A 21240-nucleotide genomic window follows, 5' to 3' on the forward strand; every position below is an offset into this window, starting at 1 on the left:
ACTGAGCATCTTAGAAGACAGCAGGTCTGTTACCCCTGGCATAAAGCCTGTGGCAGCCTGCCAGTGGGGCTGGTTAAATGCAGCCCCGTCTGTGTGTGTGTGTGTGTGTGTGTGAACATTCTGTTGTCGTTAGCAACGGTTGCTGGGGCAACATCTATGATGTCACTGAAGATTCCATGACATCACAGATCAAAGGCAAAAACCCTCTAATGTTTGGGCTCCCACATTCTCACATGTCTTTTAGCAAAGGTCTCTTCAGGGAAGCGTTCGTCTCTGAACTTGCTGAGTAGCTAAGGGTAGCCAGTTGTTTATTCTCCAAAGAAAATGTGTGTTCAATCAGTTGCCAGTAACAGTCAGAAGTTAAAGATGCAGGACATGCAGGAACTCCTGAAAACTGTGCTGTTTAAGAAAACAAGGCCTTACCTGGTTAAGATCACTGAACAAGACTGGAGGCGGATAAAATGGGGTAAAATTGATCCACCGCTTCGACGTAACGTCAAGGAGCTGATAGTGGAGATAATCTCCACGATTTCCACAGTGATCAGCAAGTCAATGGATTCTGATGGCATGAGCCATTTTGTCACAGAAGACAAGGTGTCAGCCATCGTGAAAAACACCGTTCCTTCCACTATTTTCCATGTGCTGGGCTCAGAATTCTACAGCCAGACCTCTGTCACCCTGTCGAGTTTCATCACTAAGATGGTGGTAGCAGAGTTTGCTCCTGTTCGCAAACCAGCTAAACATCTTCACATTGACTTCTGCACGACTCAAGTCTGTAAAATACTGACAGAAATTGCTGGGAGGAGAAAGCATTCAGCCAAGAATGGGCAGATCAGCCCCTTGGTACGATATTCAGGCCGTCGAGAAACTCTGAAAATCACAGTTCGAAAGGTTGGTCAAAAAAAAGTGTGGACACTGTCACGCCTCCCACCAGTCACAGAGATCCCCGTCGCTGAACCACGTGTGGAGGAGAAGCCTGCAGAGAACAAGCCCTCCCAAATTTCATCCGGTGTCATTGGCAAATCTAACGACAAAGGATCCACTTCAACTGATGAAGAAGAGAAAAAACAGGAGTTAAAAAAATCTTTGGGCATGTTTGTTGTGGAGCTGCTGACAAAAATCTGTCAGGAATGCAAGTTTGATTACAATTCAGAGGGGCTGGACTCAGTCTACAGACGTCTGTTGGACAAAGTATGGACTAGAATAGAGGATGCAGACATCCATGAGAAAATGTTTGAAGACCTCAGTGACGCAATATTGAAAAAGTTAGTTAAGGTTTTTAAGTCTTCGAGGGTGCTGATAGTTATGCTCGTGATGGACAACCCTACATTTGATGATGTGCTGGTTGACTTGGTGGAAAAGCGGCTGAGGACGCCACCAAAGAAGTCTCGCTTTGCTACGTTTTTCCGTTCGGTTGGTAGAGCTGTCAGGAAGTGCTGCTGTTGCTACAGCAAATGAAGCTGGATTAGTGGACCTGCCTACAGTCTGTGCATTTGGGTTTTCTCTGGGCACACAGTTTTCTCATAAAAAAAAAAATTTAGACCAGGAAATAATCAGGCCTTGTAAAACAGAAAACGGTGGCTGTGGATCAGTGGGGAGAGCAGTCGTCTGACAATCGGGAGGTTGTTAGTTCGATTCCCGTCTCCCCCTGTCTGCGTGTGGAAGTGTCCTTGGGCAAGACACTGAACCCTGAATTGCCCCCGGTGGGTGGACTGAGCGCCTTGCATGGCAGCCGCCTCCACCGGTGTGTGAATGTGTGTGTGAATGGGTGAATGTGATGTTGCAGTGTAAAGCGCTTTGGTGTCTGCTAATGCAGATGAAAAAGCACTATATAAGTGTAGTCCATCTACCATTTTATTTACCATTTAGAAAACGTATAAAATCTGCAAGCAGCCTTGGATGAGCCATGCTGAGGTAAACAAACACCGCAGCTGGAACTGACAAGCACATGGGCAACAGGGGAGGGTGGGAGACACAACAAGGGGGCGGGGCCATCAGGGTCCTGAAATGGGCAGGGTAACTATGAAATATTTTGACAAAGAAGAAACATTTTCAAGCTTCGGTGGCTACAAAGTTTAACATTTGAGACTCAACCAGTAACTTCAGGAAAGAAAAAAAGTGAATGACTCAGGTTGACTCAAAGAAAAATAAATGCATAAATAGACAGAGCACAGTGTGTCAACGACAGTTTTGCAAAACTGTCTCAGAAAGACTTTATGTAGAAACGAAAGAGAAGTAATTAGCAGCATCGGTTCAGCGTAGTGTTTCATTTGTGAGGTGGTGTGTGACTATCGGCAGTTCAGGAGTCAGAAGGTGGTGGGGATAAAGGACTTTGTATGTCCATCCATCCATCCATCCATTTTCTACCGCTTATCCGGGGCCGGGTCGCGGGGGCAGCAGTCTCAGCAGGGATGCCCAGACTTCCCTGTCCCCAGACACTTCCTCCAGCTCCTCTGGGAGGATCCCAAGGCGTTCCCAGGCCAGCCGAGAGACATAGTCTCTCCAGCGTGTCCTGGGTCTTCCCCGGGGTCTCTTCCCAGTGGGACATGCCCGGAACACCTCCCTAGGGAGGCGTCCAGGAGGCATCCTAAACAGATGTCCGAGCCACCTCAGCTGGTTCCTCTCGATGTGGAGGAGTAGCGGCTGTACTCCGAGCTCCTCCCTGGTGACTGAGCTCCTCACCCTATCTCTAAGGGAGCGCCCAGCCACCCTACGGAGGAAGCTCATTTCGGCCGCTTGTATCCGGGATCTTGTCCTTTCGGTCATGACCCAAAGCTCATGACCATAGGTGAGGGTGGGAACGTAGATTGACCGGTAAATCGAGAGCTTCGCCTTTCGGCTCAGCTCCTTCTTCACCACGACGGACCGATACAACGACTGCATCACTGCAGCCGCTGCACCGATCCGCCTGTCAATCTCACGCTCCATCCGTCCCCCACTCGTGAACAAGACCCCAAGATACTTGAACTCCTCCACTTGGGCTAGGGTCTCTCCACCAACCTGGAGGGGGCAAGCCACCTTCCTCCGGTCGAGGACCATGGCCTCGGATTTGGAGGTGCTGATCCTCATCCCTGCCGCTTCACACTCGGCTGCGAACCGCCCCAGTGCATGCTGTAGGTCCGGGTTCGATGAAGCCAACAGGACAACATCATCTGCAAAAAGCAGAGATGAAATCCTGTGGTTCCCGAACCGGACCCCCTCCAGCCCCTGGCTGCACCTAGAAATTCTGTCCATGAAGATTATGAACAGAACCGGTGACAAAGGGCAGCCCTGCCGGAGTCCAACATGCACCGGGAACAGGTCCGACTTACTGCCGGCAATGCGGACCAGACTCCTACTCCGGTCATACAAAGACCGGACGGCCCTTAACAAGGGGCCCCGGACTCCGTATTCCCGGAGCACCCCCCACAAGACACCACGAGGGACACGGTCGAATGCCTTCTCCAAATCCACAAAACACATGTGGACTGGTTGGGCAAACTCCCACGAACCCTCGAGCACCCTATGGAGGGTATAGAGCTGGTCCACTGTTCCACGACCAGGACGAAAACCGCATTGTTCCTCCTGGATCCGAGGTTCGACTATCGGTCGGATCCTCCTCTCCAGTACCCTGGAATAGACTTTCCCGGGGAGGCTGAGGAGTGTAATCCCCCTATAGTTGGAGCACACCCTCCAGTCCCCCTTTTTAAACAGGGGGACCACCACCCCGGTCTGCCAATCCAGAGGCACCGTCCCCGACTTTGTATGTCCAAAAGCACTTATTGGAAAAAAAAAAACAATACTCACACAAACATAACTGTACATGTATTTTTTTGTGTCATATTGAGTATCAAGTTCAATCTTCAAATCAATTCCATTTCTACAGCCATCATCATAATTGTGATCATGCTCTTCAGGGCTGTTTAGGATATATAAGTGCACATTGCTGAGGACCCTCACAATCTTTAATAAGCCACATTAGAACATAAAATTACTTGGACATATATGATGCGAGGCATATCAATAATTTAGCCTGCCCTATGAAATTTTCTTTTAAGTGCAAATAAAATTCACATCACAAGGAACTACCTCTTCAGCAGAGACGTTTCTATCTGAATCCTTTCTTCTTCACCTTCTTCGTCAACATATTACAATGATAGACAGTGACAGGATACATTAGATAGCCTATAGCTAATGATTTATCTTTTATGTGAGGCATTGCAGAAAAGAAAGACTATGATTTTTTTTTTTTTTTTTTTGGCCTATTGGGACACTTGAAAGGCCTGTACTGCGGCAGTGGGGAGAAATATTTCTCACTATGTCCTCAAAATAGACTTTTTTCCTCCCCTGACTCCGACCAGCTAAAAGCTGTGGCTTTATAAATGGGTTGTTGAGTGAAACAGAGACAAAAAGATGAAAAGCTTACAGATAATACTAGAGGCTTTTGTTTTTGTGTTTACAAATGGAGTTTCTCTGAATACAATGTAAATCCAATCAAATTTAATGTTACAATTTTGTCTGTAATTGTTTAATTTTGAGGCAAAGGGTGAAAAGATACTAAGACTTTTTCTTGCAATCTGAAATCCACACATTTGAACCACTGTGTTGCCCACAGGGTGAGAGCGGCTGCAGCTTTCTGCCCCTTGCTGAAGAGCTTGTTGTCAGTAATTTCATGAGAAGTGTGAGACTGCAAACTTCAATCCACACAAGACAACAGAGTCTCTCAAACAGATACACATGAAAAGGTCAAAACACACAGAGAAACCCCCGTTCCCTCAAAATAGCAAGCGACCATCCACCTGAACCATAAATATATTCCATTTAGAGAGAGCCGGCTCAGTTTTAAATTTTGATTTGAGGCTTAAATGCACTTGCGGCATTGCAAGAGGAGGACGGTAAAGTGGAAGTGCATGTTCTTCCAGAGGCAGAACACCTGTTCCCCGGACCCTGGAATGGAACCCACTGCTGCACTGTACCGTCAGTCGAGTGCCGCTTTGTTTTGTCTAACACGAATTATCTTTGCTCAACAAATTATTAGCAGATTGAACACTAATTACAGGCTGTTCCTGCGTAACAACAGCAAAATATGTCTTCACTGTGTAAACAACAATTAGCAAAGCAACATCTAAAACTGACAACACACAACAATCACGTTTCCTCGCAACGCTGGAAACTGTGTGACGAGTCCAGCGTATTTCCACTTCTGCAAGGCCCTACTGTTCAAGCGAGATGAAGTGAGACCAATACGCCATCTATGAGCACATCATCCACAAAATGCATCCCAGACAATGTAATCGCAAAACTAATTAAGCCGTCCATTTGTCTTTTGTCATTTCCAGGGCTCTTATCTGCTTCTCTTTCTTCTTTTGTCTAATTTCTTAGCAACCTTGCACTTAAAAGTCTTCTTTCTACCTGTTATTCCTTCTCCCTCTTTACCTTCCTCCGCCTCCGACCATCACTGTTCCTCCTCCTACTCACTCCTACTCCTCCACCTTTCATCAAGCTTCATCTCTCTCTCTCTCTCTCTCTCTCTCTCTCTCTCTCTCGCTCGCCTCATCTCCCTCCTACGATCCGAGCACTTTCACATGCCGCTGCCATCTCGCTGTGCGTGCGCATTTGCGTGCGTGTGTGTGTGTGTGTGTGTGTGTGTGAGTCACACAGATGCTGCATTGCAGGGCTCTCCTCTGAGGGCCGGCTCGCTGCAAGAGCCACAGAGGAGCAGAGGCCGGGGAGGCCGGACCTTGGGCCTCAGAGTGTGTGTGTAAGTGTGAGCCGATACGGTCACGTGCCAAAAGTCAGTCCTTCCCATTGACTAAAGTTCATCTCACACACACACACGCGCAGTCAAATGCTTTGCTGATGAAGCAGTTCAGAGAGCTGATTCTTCCCTCCCTTCAGGGCGAAGTTCTTGTTTGGCAGCTGGAGCTCCATATATAAGAGCGAACCGCCATTTTTATTTTTGGCTTGACATGCTGTACATGACATATAACTCTCTAATTAGTGGGTGTGAGGACGGTTCCGAGGAAGATTTTGCTGTCGTGGGATTTTTGTGCTTTTGTTGTAAGAACAAAAGTTGTAACTTCAACATATTTCCAGCCTTTCATGCCAACTGGTTTCTGGTGAGAGCGGCAAAGGGATGAAAGCGTTCATCAAACTCTGCGCAAGAACGGGAGAGTGTGTACTTCCCAGGAAAGTTTTTTTTTTTTTACTGGTTTCAGGGCATTTTTATGTTTGAACTCACTCAGCAGAGCTATAGTTGGTTTTAATGGATTACAACCAAGCAGAATTGTGGTTTCATAATAGTGTCAAACTCAGTCATGGAGTCCAGAAGTCAGCTGATATTTACCCAGCGATTCCACCAATCACTGATTAACAATATGAATTAAATCAATCAGCGGTGTTTGATGGTTATGGTTTGGGGCTCCTTTTAAAGAAAGTTCCACTTTGAGATGTCTTTACCTATTAAAAAAAAGAAAACATGGGTGATCATATGTTCAACACACTTCATATATTTTGTTTTGGAGCTATAAGCTCTGGTACAATAAGTTACTATTTGTCCTGGGAGTGTGTTACTGTAAAAAGCCGATTGCCAAAGCAAATCAGACTCTCCATTAACATTCTGTGCAGCAGAAAGAGGAGAGATTTTATTAATAAACCGTCACAGGGAGAAGAGTGCTGAGTTTTCAGACTCCACACTGTCACGTTAAATTGACTCAATAATGATTTCAGCCTAAAATGTTTTCAAAAGAGGGGACGTGTCTTTCCTTTTCCAAACTGTGATGTGAATTAGAGAGGACACGTGACAACAGTTAAGCCCAACTTCAAACTGTCTGTGTTATCTTTGACTTAACTGAAACTGCAAATCGCAACAAATGTCATGATTTATATTTTTACCACAATGTGCCTATTTCTTGATGTGAGCAGGATAATAAGTGAAAGTTATTTTGGATACTGTCTGAACATTCTAAATTTCGATCTATATTCTTCTTTTCACTTGTTGAGCATAATTAAATTCACTGTCAGAATGTTTATGCATACCATCTTCACAAATTAAATTAAAAAAAAAAGTCTGTTGAGCGAGAATGCACGAACCAAACTGATTCTAGAGAAGTCTGAAAGGTTTTTAGTATATTTCATGAACACGGTTGGTGTTTGCAGCAGAGAACACGGCAGAGCATGTCTTGTTAAGGTTTTCAAGGCCAAAAAAAAATACAATATTAAAGCAACTTCAAGTGAAAATTCACAGGTCCACTGTTGCTTAACCTTTGAAATGATACATTATAGTAATTTTTAAAAGAGTAGCTGAAGCTTTATCAGGACTTACTTTAAGCAGTGAACAGAATGATCAAACAGCACTTTGAATATCTGAACAATTCCTTGTTATTTATATGAAAACACATGAGACTCACTTTACCAGATCACTGCATTGAAAATGTTTGTTTTCACCACACACATCTTGTCCCATTTATTCACTCTAATGCATTATAATTCGATGCTATATTGTCAATTAAAATGCCCTGATTTGAACAAGTCAGAAGGTGAGCCATCCGCGGACTCCCGTGACTGAAGCACATACGCAGACACTCTTATCCAAGCAGCCTTTACCAACCTGGCTACGTGGAACTCAGTCTTTCTACAAGCAGAGGGAACAAAGAGAAGCCATGAAAGCGTGACTGCCTTTCAGTGGGTCTTGGTGCTGATTGTCTCACTAAAGCAGCTCTTCTCCTCCCACTCAGTGCCCACTTCCCACTCATAGCTCCTAGCAGCCTGCACTCACATGTACATCCACCCACACAGCCATTTCATCTGTGGAGGTAACAGGCATTCTTTCCGTCTCTTCCTTTTTCTCTCGCTCTAAATGTTTCTTTCTTTCTTTCTTTCTTTCTGGCATATCTACCGCATCTCTAATGCTTCAGGTGACGAAAACTGGCTCGGTGTGACACTACATGAGGATAAGACTGGTTTCATTCAGGTACAGGCAGTCGCTACAGCCATACAGCTGCATTTATTTATTTGATTCCCAAATGAAAATACAGGTTTGACTGTAATTTTACTCATGTCCTTTCTGGTAATGCAAATTTTAACATGAGAATAAAAAGAGCTGCATGACTATAGCCTCAAGGTTTCAGTTTTTCTATTCAACCTCAAACAAGACTAAAATAACAATGAAATGTAAATTGGAACATATTAAACAGCAAACCGTAAACAGCGGTATCTTTACCTGCTCGTGTGGTCTGGTACTTGGGATGACGGGCTATAAGCTGGATCCACAGAATTTATCCTCTCACCAAACGCCACAAGGATAACGTCAAGACTGTCAGGAGACCAAAGGCCTGGGAGACAGCGTCCGTCTGCACACCTGTAATCATGACAAAGAAGATGAGTGCTTTTGGAAAAATAACAGAACACATTGCCTGACTTGACAAAACAAATCTGAAGCGCTCTTGATGTTTTCTTTAACATTTGAGGAACTCCACAGTGAACCAACTGCAGGATTCTGTGGGAATTTGCTCCACCTCATCCCAAAAAGTCTCAATAATTTAATGAGGATCCTCCAGATTGAAGCATCATTCAAACGACAGCATTATGAGAGCACTAATTTCTTATAGATAATACAAAATTAAGCTAGTAAATAAGCGTGGGTGATGTTACTCACTGTTCATCCATTCTGGGATTCATTTGCATATAATCTCAGTTTGATACAAGCATTTGTTGTTTGTGTGCTAAACCCAGATGGAAGCTTGAAGATAATTAATCAGAAATGGGCAAAAACAAAGGGGCAAACGTCGAGGAAAACAACAAAAAGCAGCATTGAGGAGCATTTTCTACAGTATTTTAAGCTGTTTTCACTTATCATATTTTTTTAGAGTTAATCTCAAAAACATGATTTTTCATCCGTAGTACACAACAATCCACAATAATGGAAAATGCTTTAAAACTAAAATTGAAATAAGCACCACAACTCTCATTTCATTTATTAAAATAACATGTTTCATGATTATTAGGAGTCTTATATCAAATACCTGCTGCGTTCACGAATGTCAACACAATATCAGAACTGTACTTTAAAGGAATTTATGCTTTTCTCAAGCAGGATTAGAAGATGCCAGCGGTAAATGTCTGTATTCTTTTTTTTTTTTGTTTTAATCTTGAAATAGTTTGAGTGCTTACAGAAATAAAAGGATTGCATGCTTGGCAATATGTAAAATGAGAGTCATACAAGACTGATGTCCAGCAAGTGCTTTTTAGCTAATTAGCTTCAGGCGGAGTAACAGTCTCAGTTTGTGCACACAGTTTGTGTAAAAACACACAGGTCTGCCTCGTGTACAAGACGTGTGTCTTTATTAATACGAGGGTTTGCTTGGAGATGTAATCTAATTTTCCACTTCAAATCGTCTCAAAGATATTTGTCCTTAGCCTTAACACGCTCACCCAAATGTCGTTGTTTGTACAGTTCTCTGCAAAGCAAAGCAATCAGCTAATGCATGAACACATGGATCAAATACCGAGTGTAGAGCTGTGACTGTAATGACGGGAAGACAACTCAGTCATCACAGTTTCAATTAGTATCACGGTGACTAATAGCCCAACGACGAGATTCCATCAAAGCTGCAAATTCACTGATGTCAGCCTGTTTTTGGGTTTTTTTGAGCACTCAAAAACATGATGGCACAACGAATTTCAATATGTTTCCTCTCATTTATGAGAAATGAAAAGAGATCAATATCACTTTTTTTTGGCAGCAGCTCTGTCAGTGTTCTGATCTGTAGTTGAACAAGAAAATTAGCAAATTGCTCCCACAAATCATCAAAGTGTACTTTGCAGATCTCCACAAAAACAGTTATTCTTAAGCTTTTCACCCCGAACATTCAAACTGGGCTAGGTTTCCTTTTTCCAGACGTGAACACATGAATCGTTTCTTTTCATGACATCCAACACTAATATTGTATTACACAGCATGAGAAGACTCCACAAACCCCCTATTCCACATGACGATGGTGACTCATTCCAAACATACAATACATAACAGTAACAACAGTTTTCACCTCTAAATACGAACTTCTATGAGTACAGCTTTATCAGCATGGTGTTTACTTTGCTTTCAGATCATTCAGTATCAAAGCGGTGAGTCAACAGCATCCTGACCTGTTCTTTAGCATGAAGCAAGATGTGTCCTATATTATGCATCGTATTATGAATAAAGGGGGACATTCTGAGGTAGAAATGCTTGGATAATTGACCAACCTCTAAGTGGCCTGGAAAGGAGACAGTTTGAACATCACTGACATTTTGAAGGTGACACAAAGGTCTGAAATAAAACTGCAGCAGACATGGCAACCAGAAAATGAATGTTTTCTTTAGTTTTTCTTTTTTTTTTACAGGTATGTGCATGTATAATAAGATTCTACAAACACCAGTTTCACATCATACTGTATCAATAAATCATGCATATTGTAAACACAAAGTGCAACATGATGATGCCTTAAACTGCATATAAAAAGACAATCTTTATATAAAGAAAATATAAACAAAACTCACAAAGACTGAAATAAAGTGTGAAGGAATAGGGTTGTAGGTCAATGAGGTGACAGACTGACAATAACTGAAATTCACAGCATGTCAGAGATTTTAGTCAGCTGCTGTAAAGTCTTTCACAGCAGCTTGGGAGCAGTTCATTACTCTCTATTCCCCAACAGCAAACACAAAGCCATAAATAGACCCCAATAATGGAAATCACCCTCAATTATAATGAGTGATCAGATGAGAAACTGACTCAAACAGTCCAATTTGAGATGAAATCCCTGATAGAATACCTTCATTAATTTCCTGCCACAACAGTTTGATTTTTTTGCCATTTTTTTTAGGTTGACAATTTGTGGATGGAGAGAGGTCTGGATATATCCATTCAGGTTATTTGATGATACGAAAGTGTCTAAACTGTCAAGTGTCAAATCTAAAATCCTAAATGCAAAGCTATGAGGCAACATGAGAACGTGTTTTTTAAGAATTTCAAAACTATAGAGCCCCATCGTAACTTCTGTGGTTACATTTCACCACCTGGCTCAGTGAAAGCAATAAGATCTTTACGAGTGTTGAGGAACCAGCAGCATTAAAGACAAACGTGTGTGATTTGCCTCAGATTAACAAAGGACACCATCAACACACTTTCTGAAATTCATTTGTGGTTCTTCATATTGAGGTTAAAAAAACAGCTTTATGGGAAAAACACACCGAGCCATTTCTATTATTTTTATAGAATTTCCAACACATGTGGGTTATAAAAAAGAGCTATTAACTCTTCCAATGATTACTGTGGGGAAAGAAAATTACCCAGCAATGCGTATGAAGAGGCTCATTGTGTGATGCACCGTGCTGCCCTCCAGGATCGACCCATGTTACTTCAATTATGTACGGTCAAGAGATTCCAATAAAAATGCTAATGAAATGCCTTGAAGTGAAATAATTCATAATTAACAGAAACAGAACAAAATGCAAATAGAAAACTCTGTTGTTGATTTCCATGAGTAGACGCAAATTTGACTGGTATTGAGACGGTTTCAGACAGCATGTGCAGCGAAGCTCTGGAGTCATCGTCAGGCTCTGGCAGCTTGCTGTAGCATGTCATTACAGTGTTTGTTAGATATTACTGGCCTAAAATAGACTATGTTTTTAGACTTCAGCATTGTGCTTTTTCATAATTTACGGTAGATCAGCCGCCGACACACTCCCACGATCCCACTGATCAACTATGAGAATGATCTCATTTTTCATTTTCAATTTTATCAATCATTAAAACATCTTCCCGAAAACAATCAGGAACGAAGTGCTCATTTAAAAGGTAATAATTTTGGGAAATGAGGTCTATTCAGGCCACTTTGTTCACTTATTTCTTCCACTTCACAGCAAGAGGAATAAAAGCACTTGTAATCTGGAAAAGAACAAAAAAAAAAAAAAAAAACTAGCCAAAAACCAATAAAATTTGACAGAGTGAAACTCCTGAAAGTGTTATGCTGGTAAATTTGCTACTAGGGGTGGGCGATATGGCCTAAAATTTATATCACGGTATAATTTGAACCTTACACGGCAGACGGTATATATCACGGTATAATTTGATATACAAATTACAGCATAACAGTTAGTTAAAGCTAGGGTTGGCGATTTGAATGAGATACATTTTTTTAAATACTGGTTAAAATGATCTTTATGACCCGATGGGAAACAATTCATAGCGTGTTCTTAAAGTAGTTTGGAAAATATCCGCTATCTACAGCAGGAGTAAAACGGGAAAAACAGCAACCAATCGTCTTGACGGGACACCTTTTTTTAAACCAATCAAATCCCTTCGCCGTTCGACCTGCCCCCTGCGCGTGCATGTCAATGGCGTGCACTGACCCTGATTCAGTGCGCGCGTAGAAGGACGGAGCGTCGTTGCAGAATGGCGGAGAAGAATGTTTGGGGCTTTACTTACCGGTGAGTGCGCCATACTTGGCATAGTGCAAATAAAGAAAAACGAAGAAACGAAGCGCTGAGGACAGGTTACGCCAGGAACGCACTGGACGCGGAAGTGCTGCGCGCACCGCGCGCACCGCGCGCACCGGGCGCGGAACGTCTCTGCGTCTCCGCTCCCAACGGAGCTCCTCCAATGGGGTGGGAGCTGGGCGGAGCCTTGGGGAGATGTTACATTTGTGCTACATGCTAGTTTTCCCAGATTGCCAACCCTAGCTTTAATGGTTACCACAGTACATGGTAAATGCGTGGAAGCAGGAAGTAGTTTTTATACTATTAAATAACATAAGTCAAGTTACTTTGAAGCCAAACCATGTCCAGATTATAGATGAGGGGTCGGCAACTTGATTATGTCAGGGCTCTCAAGTTTTGAATGCGGGAAAGAGTGACACTCCCACTCCCCGATCCTGTCCCCCTCCGGAGAGTTGTCCACCTCTGCGGAGTCTGCAGTGGCAGACTCACGTGATGGCAATGCTTTTTTTCATTGGTTGTTGTGCTATTTTAGCCCGCCCCAGCTGGGTAATTGACAGGGTAGGAGAAGTGTTTCCTCCCGGTTCCATAGCAGCGGCGCACCAGACAAATTTGCCGGTATTTTTTTTAGTGTTAAAAAAAATAATAAATAAATAAATAAACAATAAATTCAGCGTGAGAGACACAATGTGTGGCGTGAGTGCGTGACAAAACACCGAAATGCGTGACTGTCACGCTCAATGCGTGAGACTTGAGACTTTTGTTGGAGCATGAAGGAATCTTCCAAAGCCAGCTAGTTCGTCGGTGGCTAACAGATAAGCTAACGGCTGACTGAGACAGCGGTGGCGTCTAGCAGCAGGCTACTGTTACGACGACGTGTCCCTGAAAGCAGCAGGAGCTGCAGGTTGTTCACTGAACCAGAGGGTTTCAATGTGTTTCACAGGTAATGTCGTGAAGGCAGTTTAGGAGGAGCTGATACTGACAGGGTAATGGACGGTGTTGCTGCCTTCGCAAAGCAGCTGCCTCCGATTTTCAAAATCATCTGGCGGGCCAGATATTATTGTTTTCGGGCCAAAAGTGGCCCGCGGGCCGCCAGTTGCCGACCACTTTTGTAGATGTTACACCAATCTTTTTCACGAGCTCTTCTTCTGTCTTCACTCCTGGCCGCCATCGCTGTTTTTGTGTACTTCCTCCTCGGGGTACCGGGCCTCTAAAAAGCTGCATTACTGCCATCTAGAGGACGTAATGTGCTATCGCGGTTGGGCGGTATGGCCAAAATCCCTACCGTGGGCCAAATTTATATCGCGTACGGTTTATACCGTTTATATCGCCCACCCCTATTTGCTACTGTTCAAAAAGGTTAAATTGTGTTTCAAACCCAAAATGAGTAACAGATCATCTTAACTATCAAGCTTTACCGAGGACTTCCAAGAAAGCTAACAATCATATGCCATAAGATCAGCTAAAACATCACAACCACTCTCCAAATTCTGTACTGAAGTACCACCGTTGAAGGTTTCTCGTGGTGTCGAGCAATAAAACATTAGCAGCACATTTGTCAACTTCGGTTCGATTGGAACAAAACGCCGTGCGGTTGATGAATGACCGCGGTTCATTAGTGGAAGTGAGAATGCTGCCATACGAACAATGACGCGCTCCAAACAAGAGAACCAAATGAAATGGAAAAACCGGTCTTGGTCCAAACAACCGAAAGCAACACAACCTCACGACCAATCACATCAGCCGTGGAGGGATTCTTAAGTTACATAGCTGCAATACAAATATATAATAAGTACACAGGTGGAAAATGGTGATTATTAGCTGGAGAAAATGGCACTAAGACTGAATGGTGGTTTAGTGGTTTGCCCTTTGACCTCACAATGAGACCATCCCAGCCTGAATGTTAAGTCTGCTCTGAAAAGCACTTTGAGTTACAGTTTTTTACTGGAGTATAAAAAGTGCTATATAATTAAATGGTGATTGATGGCGGCATAGTGGTTAGCGCTCTGGCCTCATAGTGTGACCCTGAAGTGTTATATAGATGGATGGATGGATGATTGATTGCTTTATGAATTTTTTATGTTATCTCGTATGTGTTTTTTTTTTTTTTTTTTTCTGGGTACTCCTTTTTTTCACAGATCAACAACATTCATATGCGGTGACTTGTATCAAAATTGAACCTGCAAATGTGAATTTGTGATGGACCGACCTGTTCATAATGTACTTGACCTTTCACCTCGTGTCTGCTGGAACTGCGTCCAGAAACCTTAAGTTTAGAGTCGTGTTTGTGAATCTCATGCATCATCTGAGCTTATTTATCCTGAATGTTTGCCCGTTTGGTATCAGTGGAATAAATTTGTTTTTACAAGAGATGCACAATGACATTGAGATTTTGCAAGGTCAAGTCTAAACCTTCACACAACATGCCGAACCACTCTTTGCACACGATTCTGCTGCTCCCAAAAAAAACAGCGCACCCATTTCAGGAGCAAATTCCTCCATTGCAGCCGTTTTGGAGGTGAACGGGGCTCCAAAGGTTAGCACAGGCGCTCTGTTCAACCTCCGGCTGCATCTTTAAAATGTTCAGTCGATTAGCTCTTCTCTGCCCACACACTTCACAGTGAACCCTTGACCCTGTCACCAGAACGTCACTTGACCTTTACTGGTACCAATCACTGCACAACAGGAACCTGCTGCTCTGGAGACGTCTGCTACAGCTGTCAAGACATCACGGACTGATTGTCCACCAACATGTCAGTTTTTAACTGGTTCCAACAAACCAACTCCAAGGAGTGATGATTTACTAGAAGCATGTGTGTGTGTGTGTGTGTATACTCCTCCATTAGACAGGTGGCATCTTCGAGCGATAATCAGTTCCAATCACATCGCCCATCTGGAGTTTTGATGTGGAATCCTCTTTCAAATTCAGAAATGAGAAACTGCTCTAGACATTTAGATGAAGTGAGATACTGAAGAAGCGGTGAACATGTGAGAAACATGTCCACCGGATGCATACAGGCACACACACACACACACACACACACACACACACACACACACACACACACACACACACACACACAAGCTTAAACACACTCATGAAGAGCACCAGGAGTTTTGGACACAAATTTTAAGCTTCTCTCTCTTTTGACAGTGTGAAGGTCATATCTGCCCATTTCTTATGCAATCTAGCGCCCCACACACACACACGCACGCACGCACGCACGCACGCACGCACGCACGCACGCACGCACGCACACACACACACACACACACACACACACACACACACACACACACACACACACACACACACAAAGTGCTTTGTTCTGTCCCCTGGGATGGCACATCCAGCAGCCACCTGTCAGCCCACGTTCGCTGCAGTCTGCAGAGGGTTGCTGTGTTTCAAGTGACCAAGCTTTTTCATTCTTTATTAAAAAAAATTTTAAAAAAAATTAAAAAAAAAATTCCTGGATCTCATGTATTGTTGTTTCAATATGTGAGCCAAATCCTCTTAGATTTTCAAGAAAAGGGTGTTTGGAGTTTTTAATGATTCAGTGAGGCTGTAAAACTGTCTCCTCGAAGGTTTGATTGTAAATCACATGACTGAGCAAATTAATATTTAATGAGTGTTTGTTCAAAACGCAAAGTCTTCCTCTCACAGTGTAACATGCAGGTGTAGACTGTGCTTCTGCAAATATTTGTAGCAATGCAATGCAAGGCAACATGTAACATGTTAGACAATAGAACAATGCTTAAACGCTAGCGATCATTCAGTACTACATCAGGAATTGTGAGTATATTTGAACATGTGTAACATTTTAGCATACCAATGTCATGGAATATTTAATTGACTCATTAACATTTCTGTATGACAGTGTTATGTTGTTGCTTTTTTTTTTTCCTTCACAAGTAATTACTGCATATAATGCACATAGCTGAAACGGTCGACGTGAGAACTTCCAAAAAGCAGTGTTACATGGGAGTAATAGGTAAAATGAAAAATCCCTTCCAAGATTAAATTCTGGGGAAATTGTCTTTAACAGCAAAGTGATTATTCTTCTCTATTAGCCTCACATTTATCATCCTGCCTTCTCATTAACCTGCCCTATCTCGGAATTATTGGGTGCTGTGGCCTTCTGGGAAACGTAAAATGAGTGTGTGCATACATCCAGCTCTGTGTGAAGACTGAGAGGACTTTTACAACAAGAAGCAAAAAGCTCTTCGGTGTGAATCCTTAAATGTTGAGTAAAGACAATGTGCAACAAAAATCAATATTAGCATGATAATATATATGATTTATTGGAAAACTTTTCATAGATTAACCAGCTACCACCTTTTGAGGTGACAATGTTCAACGTCAAACAAAGCTCTCTCTCCACTGATGTAGCTGACTGATTCCCAGCGCACATCTACAGCAGGCAGGAACCATGCTATCTTTAAAAATAAATGTACTGTATGTGTCATCTGTAAAAAAAAACAAAAAAAAACTGACCTGTCCCCTTCATTTCAAAACAACAGAAACACTTGATGACCTGAAGAGGTTTTCACTTTGCTAATTCTCAACATGAATACAGCGACCATTCATGACCCAGAGGAGAAGATGAATAAGATTACTACAAAGGAAAGGAGAGTGCAGGTGAAAAGTGCCCTCGAATTATTTCATCAGCGTGTCAAAGTATAACAACCAGCTTGGCCTCAGTAGGGTGGAAAAGTGAAGCTGAGATGGTTTAGACGTGTATTCTGGAGGGGCGATAGCTCTACAGAGAAAGAGGATGAAGCTGGCAGAGAGAGGAGGAAGGTCAGTGAGGTGGTGATCGGTGTGAAGCAGGATCAGATCTACACATAACGACACAATTACACTGAATGTGCCCAAAAATGAAAGCAAGAACATTTTGATTAATTACCTTAATATTTTGAGAGTCTGAAACACTCAGAATCTTTATTGTGTGTCAAGTGAGAGCTGTTTATATTTCTGACTGCACACATAAAGCAGCTAACTGAATCATAATGAGGATGAAATCAATCTGACATGGACAGATTAGTAACTCAATTATCTAACATGATCTATTATCTGAACAGTATACTGTACTACTGAGGCGATCCCACATCTAAAGCATCCAGCAAGCGTGCACTTCCTTCTGAATAAATCCAAAGGGAGATGTTTGAAGAAAATGCTTTGAACACAATGAATGTCAGCCTCGGCAAACAGAGTTGAGCCGTGCTGCGTTCAGCCTGTCAGCACCAAGTCAAACAAAGACGAAGTCTGTCTTTGACATCCAGGTACAAACTGTTGCTTTCTGTGTTTTGCGTGACATGAAAAAACATGTTTTGTCTCATATAATTGTTGAAAGTATCACTCTGGTTTCAAATCACACAGCTCTGATCAAATAGAGAAACACGCAGCATCCTTTAACGTGCGTTCATTTTATGATCATTCCTGCCACGTGTCGGCCCCTCGACGACAGCAGAAAAACAAGGTGAACAAAAGAGCTGCCGGGAATCTGAGTGAGAGAAATTAAACGAGGGAACAGGAGACGAAATGACATGATGGAGGAGGGAGAGAGAGAGAGAGAGAGAGAGAGAGAGAGAGAGAGAGAGAGAGAGAGACAGAAGAAGGAAGAAAAGGAGGATGAGCGTGACAAGTGGGGGGAGTCGGGACCATTACCTCACTGCTGCAGCGGCTGACAACATGAACATCCCATCCTATCGCCTGTCAATACACACACTGCTGCAGCCTCACTCTCTTCACGTTCATTACTACGGCTGTGGGAAAGCTCTGCTCGCATTGAAAGGTGCGATTCAAACAGATTAGGGATTAGAAAACAAAAAACTCTGAAATGCCCTCATGTGACCAAACTGCTCCTGCGATGTTTTCTGATCCGTTTCCATCTGCGAGTTTGAGAAAAGTTTACTGACGTCAGCCATAGCGTTCCGAAATCCCACTCTGAAGAGATCAGCAAGTTCAGCAGGACGTCTCCATATTGAACATTTGAAACCGGATGTAAATGTGATTGATCCAGCCTGTCACATGACCGCATCACGTGGCCAGAGGAGGCGCTGTGGTAGGGCGATTTATGCAAAACTTTAAGCCGTAAAATAAAATCAACAGATGATTTATGTGTGTGCTCTTTTTGAAACTAACATTATTGCCCCCTGCTGGAATTTCCCTGGAATTACAGCTTTTCTGCACTTTCGCATTACCTTCATGTTTTACCAGCAGAGGTTGGCGCTTGACCCAAGCACATAATAACCCAAATGATACTTTCAAAGTAGAAGAAAATATGATAACATGTAATTCTCGGGTGTACTCTTTGGTCTTATGTTATAATACAAATATATACTATGTTATATGCAAGTTATAAATAGGCTAGCTTCACCCACATTTTTCTCAACCCAAGCTGTTTGCAGCCTGCTTTAGAATAGAACAGATTTCATTTATCTCACCACAGAGAAATTTACAATTTACTTCTGCCATCTTGCTGAACAGCTTTCTAGAAAACAGCCCCACATTTGAGATGACTCTTCTCAGTGATCTGTCTCTGCCCTCTTCCTCTTCCTTCATCTTTTTTTACAGATCTACTCTATTCACATACTTTTGTTTTGTTGTATTCGTCCGTTGTCTCACAGCACTGCCTTGTCACTCTTGCATCAAAAAATTAAGTTATCACTTATCACTGCACTGATATGAGAAACTACTGTGTCTGTCAGTGGAAAAAATAAAACTAGCAGTCCACATAGTTCAGCGGTTTTACAGACAAAGTGTTAAAACACCTAATTTGTCATGGTTCAAATATGTAAATTACCTTCCGTGCAGTTACAGGCCACTGTTAAGCCTTGTACGCAACATTTACTTAATTAATTTATATTCTGATTTAGATGAGATTTTAACTTTCTATTTATTATATTTGATTCTGTGAGGAGCAATGCTGTCAAAGAAATTCCTTCAGGGAATAAATAAGTACTTTATATTCTATTCTATCCTATTCTTTGCTTTTCTCTCTAAAAACAACCCAAATTTGAATGAGCAGGTGAACAGACTGTTTTTGGTTTCCATTTCTTTTTGCAGGAGTTCAACAAAGAATATAACAAACAGCGATATTTAAATGAAGGCTCTGTGTGTGTTTTTGCCTGCGTCTGTCATGGTGAGTTTGGATGGAGAGCTGAGCGCTCGCAACAGCAGAGTAAAAATATGGTCGCAAGAAGAGGAAAACATTGGCGGAGGAAGAAACCGTCTAACAACTCCTAGAAAATAAAAAATGTAAGTAAGTTTAACGCAGGCCGGTCCGAATCATTTGTGGTTCAGCAGGTGAGGAGAAAACAAGAAAGGAGACGCTAAACAAACAGGAGAAGGTCAAAAAGGCCTGCTGGGAAATGCCTCAACCGTTTTCCCTCATGGAGCCAGCGGGGGAGAGCCGGCCCAAGACTTTTCACATCAGACGCTCTCAGTGTGTGTGAACGGACAGGGCTCTGCTCAAAACTGGCAAACAGCGTCCCGCTGGGCAGCTGGCTGTTTGGATGTGTGCATATTTGACACAAGCGAAGGAACAGGAGCTGAATGATCAGTATTGATTGTTGAGTTTTGACAGTTTGAGAAACTGCAGCATGAAAGGCCAGCAACAGAGTCGTGAAAAAATAAAACGAAAAGAGGTTTATTGATGCACAGGTTTGTTAATAGTATTCAATCTCTTCTGTTTCTGAACAGCTTTACAACAGAGCCAGAGTGAAAACACACTGCTGCACATCGATCAAAACAGATACAATACAGAAGTATTAGGCGTCTTAATTCATTCAAAACTGATTCCATTAAAACCAATTAATCTGTGATAGAAAGTGAAAACAAATGAAACGCATAACAATTTGCGATGTAAAAGTGTTGCTTCCTTTACATTTTAATGAAAAATGAAGTAATGGTGAATGAACTTCACTAACTTGGCACATTATCATCCCTTTATCAGCCACATTCACACATTTATACAAATAATTACACTTGTGTGTAACACTAGAAAACAGTACAAAACATTTCCGAGCATCTATAAGTGTTTTGGGATGAGGAGGAACACACAGCAGAGCAATATCTGCTCTTACATGCGGCTCACGCAGATCAACTGTGTGAAAAGTGAACTGAAGCAACTTTAAAAACAAAAACAAACGGCAGGAGAAACCGGTCTGTCTTTCCAAATGACCCTTCAGACACACGGACAGAGGAAATGGTGGAATGATCGACCAAAACAAACTACCAGATCTTGCTTTGCTTTGCTTTACCCATTTGGTTTTACACTGACCTTCATTGTTTATTTCCTTAGAGTTTGTTTACAAGCTGTATGTTGTCAGAATCCAAGTGAGATTTTTGTCTTAATAGTTTCTTTTCGTCTGGAGCAGCTGAGTAGTTGGAGAGTCGAGTGGGGACCAGTGAGTCGAAGGTTAGAGCTTCAATGTAACGATAAGATCATATGCGCTGCTTTTTAGAGAACAGAACTATTTATATTGTTTTTAAGCAAGTACAGGAAAATTTACTAGCAACTCTGTGCGATATGAATCCAGCCAGAAGTTTCAGTGAATCCACATGTTGCTGGGGGGTTTGGGTTGAAACCGTCCCTCGATCTTGTGGTTTGTGTCCTGAATGCTCCGAAGCAGCTTAACGTGTTAGTTGATCTGGTGTGTTGAGTCTACAGACACACTGGGCACTCGGAATCAGTGAAAAAGAGTCACGATGCCAATGAACCCCATTTACCATATACTTTTTTTTGGGTTTTTTTTGTAACAAAATCATTTCACCTGTTT

The 21240-nt window shown here is 42.4% G+C and overlaps 1 protein-coding gene across 4 annotated transcripts in view; it reads right to left on the minus strand.

The window, feature by feature from the left end:
- The window catches only part of map2 (microtubule-associated protein 2), an 81141-nt gene that overhangs the window by 37736 nt on the left and 22165 nt on the right, over positions 1-21240 (minus strand). For all 4 annotated transcript variants that reach the window (XM_030112795.1, XM_030112794.1, XM_030112793.1 and 1 more), the window contains exon 3: positions 8201-8330. The gene's annotated coding sequence lies outside the window, so the exon portion shown is untranslated. The remainder of the gene's footprint in view (positions 1-8200; positions 8331-21240) is intronic.

The sequence above is a fragment of the Salarias fasciatus genome, chromosome 16 (assembly GCF_902148845.1).
Source record: "Salarias fasciatus chromosome 16, fSalaFa1.1, whole genome shotgun sequence".
NCBI lineage: Eukaryota > Metazoa > Chordata > Actinopteri > Blenniiformes > Blenniidae > Salarias > Salarias fasciatus.